This window comes from Fundulus heteroclitus, chromosome 23, assembly GCF_011125445.2.
Source record: "Fundulus heteroclitus isolate FHET01 chromosome 23, MU-UCD_Fhet_4.1, whole genome shotgun sequence".
NCBI classification, from domain to species: Eukaryota; Metazoa; Chordata; class Actinopteri; order Cyprinodontiformes; family Fundulidae; genus Fundulus; species Fundulus heteroclitus.
In genome coordinates this window covers 26,624,549-26,629,973 of record NC_046383.1, presented here as the reverse complement: position 1 = coordinate 26,629,973, position 5,425 = coordinate 26,624,549, and positions in this window count along the sequence as shown.

The window sequence follows — 5,425 nt, the reverse complement described above, 5'->3', positions numbered from 1 at the left end:
CAAGGTTTTGGGATGAATACATGACGCAGTTTATGTAATAACTGACAGACAGCTTGAACAGAGTCAGCAGTGAGACCACTGAGGCAATTTTGGGTCGGATAATCCACATAACAATATCTACATAAATGAAATATAGAGACATTGTTTTCTTTCTGCGCCAAATGAAAGTGAAAACATTTGAGCGCTTTAACTGTCCTTTGATATGTTGGATAGATTAGCTTTAAGTGGCATTCAGGGTCAAATGAATTAGTTGTGGCTCACACTGGAACCCTAGTCCACACGTGCAGCTCAAGTGCAAGCCACCAGAAATGACAAAGATTCCTGGATAGGTGTAGAAACATTTTCAGAAAGATCTGAACAAAAGTCTGGTTGCCTCTGATTTAGGCCTGTTTGCTGTTGCGATGACCCGGATAACTGAGAATTTGCACTGGTACGACATTTGTTGTGGGAAAACTAACTGGAGACAGGCTCATAATTTAAGTCGAGTGGCAGGCATTGTCCTCAGAATAACATTTCTACATCTACTGCATTACCGCATCGTGGCTAAGCCCTTATGAGTGAAAAAGGACAGATAATTGGGTAAAACTTAAACATTAACAGGATGACTTCCACATATACAGTATTTTGGTGATACATTTCTTTGGAGAGATGAGAAAGCTGACACCCAGTGCTCATCAGCCACAGTAACACTTATGGGAACACAGGCTGAATTATAATCAGTAAAACTGCTGTTTTTGATCTACTTTGATTACAGAAGCGCAGACCTGCGTTGAGCTACCACAGTGTGATTTTACATCCCATTGAAGGGTGTAGGTTTGTTGGGTCTCCAAGCCACGGCTCTCCTCCATATCCCCCAAACTCACCTTTTCCTGACTCTGTCTTCACTGCAAGATCCAACACACAAATGTTCACTTTATGAAGTGAAAGCTGAGCTGGATTATTGCCCTGAGAGTCATAAAATTGTGTCTCTTCAACAGCTTTCGTCTGTGTTCTCAGCTGCCTTGTGTTAGTCTTTTTCCCTTCACACATTTTTATTTTTTTTTAACTCAGACATGGAAATTAATGTAACTACCGTATATCTCATGCCTGAGCACAACGGAAAAGGAAAAAAATTATAAAAACGATTGCTTTTGTCTCTTAAATAACCATGCGTTACTTTAGAAATTCAACATTCTAAAGAAACACATAATTACATGAGATGTCGACAAAAGAGAAGCAGCAAACACACTCCAGAGAGTTTTCTGCAATTGTATTTCAATAGGTGGCAGATCCATGATGACAGCTGCTGCTCAACCAACACTGATTAATGGAAATTATATATATAAAAAAAAAAATTCAGTTCAATTATTTTTCAATCTGCACTTATTGGCGCTTATTGAGAAAAAGTGCAGTAGCGTTGAATACCTGCTTTATTCCCCTCACTGCAACACGCTGCATTCCCTCCATCACATAAGCTTTTACCGAAGGTGAACCTGACAACCTGAACTTATTGTGCTCAGGAAAGGGTTTCATCTGCTGTCAGAGAAATCAAACATCGGATGCCTTCAGCAATCCAATAACTTCCTCTGTGGTAGAAACGCTCATCGTCATCCTTTGCCATGTTTTCTCTGCTCAGCACGCATCCAGCCCGTACATGAGAGAATAGTCACAAATCTGGATATTTCAGGAGGAAATGTCTCCGGTCCTATAGAGAGGCATTTGATTTTGTTAAACATGTTTTGCAATTCAGACTTCATCTTGCAATGCAATTCTGTAAAGTGCACTGTTAAAGTTATTCGCTTTCACCGAGGACCTTGTCTAACCTGCAGCTCAAAACAACACCTTGAAATGGACATCTTAACAATAGAGGGGAAGTCATGATGTTTTCTTGTGATTGGTGAAGAAAAATCGAAGTGGAGTTCTTCATTGGAAATCCTCGTAAGATTGACGCTGGAAACAAAAAGTAATCTGAAGCAAGTACTGAGTTTTCTACTTCCCTTTGTTTTGATGTACAGCCCCTCCACAAACACACACTGTATACAGCTGCAGCAAATCTTTCAATGAGTAATTTTGCACTTGAACATGTAAAAAAAGGTTTTACTATATTTAACAGATTGCTAACATTAATATATATGTAAAAACCATATGACGCTGCAGGTATTCTCTTGATTTTTCATTCCTGTAGCGCTCCCACTGGCACCTCCAGTTGTTAAAGTTATCAGACAGCTTGATATGAAGTTCTATTATTTTGCTGATGATGTTCAGCTATTTTTATCTGTGGGGCTCAATTAACTTAATCAGCTAATCAGGCTGAAAGTGAGTCTTAAAGAGACAGAAATCTGCCTGGCTTTTAATTTTCTGCTCTTGAATTTAGATAAGACTCTACTGTCTTTTAAGAATGGAGCAGAAAAACTGCTTTATGCATTGTTACTTGTAGGCTTGACTTTTGTAACTCTTTCCCATCAGCATGTCCAAAAAAATGTTTTAAAATGCCTTTAGCCGATCATAGATGATGCAGCATAAGTAGGCTGTTAATGAGAGTTAAAAGGAGAGATATTCCTCTTAATTTATTTATTATCATTTATTAATTTTACCCTCTCCTCTCTCCGTTGGCTCCCTGTTGAATCCATAATATAATTTGAATCATTCCTCTTGCAATGAAAGCTCTGAAACATTTATATTAATGTTTGAATGTTTGATATGTTCATGTACCCTCTCTGTTTGCAGACCTAGAGGTGCTTTCTAGAGTTTCTCAAAGTAGATTAAAACTCACCAGCTTCCTCTGCTGTGGAACCAGCTCCCTGTTTGTTGCGGAGTGAGGAGACACTTCTTTCGACAAAGTACAGTTGAAGACAGATGTATAAATACATTTTTACTCACTGTTTGACATTAAATCAAAAATAAATTGTTTCCGTTTTTAAAATTGTTTTTCTATATGCTAAATTCCAAAAAAAGGTAAAAAACAAAGCAACTGGACTTGTTTTCCGTAGTTGAAGACGTTTCACTTCCTCAATTCAAAAAATCTGGAGTAATGTGGAGTACCAAGCTTTATACAATTGGCAAACAAAGGCCTTGTAATTGTTTGCCAATTGTATAAAGCTTGTTACTCCACATTACTCCAGACTTTTTGAATTGAGAAAGCTTCCTGGAGAGGAATCGGAACATCTTCAACTACGGAAAACAAGTCCAGCTGCTTTGCTTTTTACCTTTTTTTTGGAATGATATATAATGACCTGGATGACTGAGAATCTTCACCAGCATATATGCTAAATTCCAGGATAAGGAGCAAACTAATTCTTTCTTTGCTTAAGTTCAGAAATTAATGTTTTTTTTAATTCTAAAGATAAAGAATTGCATTTTAAACTTTTGGTATATTCTTGGGTCATTGTCCTATTAGAAAACTCATATATGACCGTGCTTTAAAACCACTTATCTGTCAGGGGGGCACTGGTGTCTCCAGAGAATCTATTTCTGACTGACAAATATCATAGTTGGTAATGGAGGCTTCTATTTTAAAGACTCTGCGTTGATACGGTTTCTTCAGAGCCAATGTCATTCACCACTTGTAGCCAATAAAATTACCGTCAGATGGATGTATCACTTCTTGGAGTGAAAATTTAGATCCCCACAGCAGCGCATGTCGTAAAGCAAACCAGTTTTCTGCAGCCGGCATGCATCGTTGTGCCTAAAAGCCGTTTTCCTATGTTAGACGTTTGTTCTTCTCCTACTGTATTTCAGTCATGTTAACACTGAATCTGTGGATAGAACTAATTCCTCTTGAAATTACATTTCATTAGAGGCCTCTCCACAGGTGGGTGGAGTAGCCAGGAATTTTACTCAAGAGTAGCACTACTCCAACATATTTTTACTCTGGTCAAAGTAAAAAGTACCCAACCAAGAAAGTTACTCAAGTAAGGATATAAAAGAAGTAAGAAGGTAAGAAGGTCACTCAAGTACTGAGTAAATATTTACAAGAACAGATTTATTTAAAATGATGTAATAATAAATAAAATAAAATAAATTATGTAGAAATTCTGGTATTTTAACGACTAGCATAAAAAAATCCAAACGATACAAATTACAAAGTAACAAATTCAGGCAGAAGAATTTTTTTTTTTTCAAAAGAATGTTTTTGAATATGAAACTTATGAAACCAAGCATTTAATGTATATACAGTAAGTTAGGACGATGCAAAGTACTTCCAGTAACAATATTTACTGTTTGTGTGGTTACTTGGCCTGTAAATGGCTCAATGAGCTCAGCAGATAGAAAATACCATCAAGTCTCACCTTGATATAAAATGCAGATGTGTGTCTCTCTGGTGAATTTTTGGTTGAAAGTTTGTTCTTTATTCAGTAAAGTTAATCGCAATGAATAGCGTAGACAAATATGTTACTCAAGTAAGAGTAGCGATACTTCTTCATAATATTTACTCAAGTAAAAGTAAGAAGTACAGTAGTACTAGTCCTATAAGTACATTTTGTTCAAAAAGTTGCTCAAGTAAATGTAACTAGTTACTACCCACATATGGGCCTTACTGATGTCTCTATGTAGAAGTGAACAGGAATAACAGTCTTTTGAAGTTGGTGTCTCCATTTTGGCAGGGTTCGGATGCATTTGGATAACTCTTGGAGAACGCCTAGACATATTCACAGAAATTGTCTCTTTTTTTTTTTTTTTTTTTTTTTGCTACTGGCTTCAAATTTGAACCTATCATAGAGGAGACTTGCCTCTTTTGGATCCTTTTTTTCACCCAGTGCCATAACTAGTAACTAAAGACTGGTTACAACTTGGATTGCTCAGTTAAAAACTTAGAGAGTTACTTTTACAAAGACACCAAGGCAAGGCAAGGCAAGGCAAGTTTATTTCTGAAGCACTTTTCAATAACAAAACAATTCAAAGTGTTTTCGCATCAACTCCAAAGGGTTCAAGAACAGCTTCCAATTGAATCTGAGCATGCTTTTTTAGACATTTTGGAGGTGACAGGTTTTACTGGAGGTTTTTATTGGCTGATTTCTTAAGCTCTTGCATTGGTGTTTCCTCATAATCTTTTTTCTCTTTACTAATTTGCGAAGTGCACTAGCAGCAGAACACCCCAAAAACGTCAGACTGCCACGCCTGTCCTTATCATCTGGGAAGGTCTTCTCAGGTTTTGGAATGTTCCCCTTTACCCACAAATGTAACTATGGTCATCATACCCAAGCACTACTATTTGTCTGGATCTAACCACCGGTGATTCGTACATCCATCGTCTATACCGGCTTGTCCTTTCATAGTCGACAGTGACTGGTCCGATCAGCGGTCATTGGGTGAGAGGCAGGGTATGGCCTGGACTGGTCACCAGTCCCTCACAGAGCAACACAGAGACATACAGGACAGCCAACCATGCATACACACTTATACCTAGCGTTGAAGAGACCAATTAACTTAGGAGGGAACTGTGGGA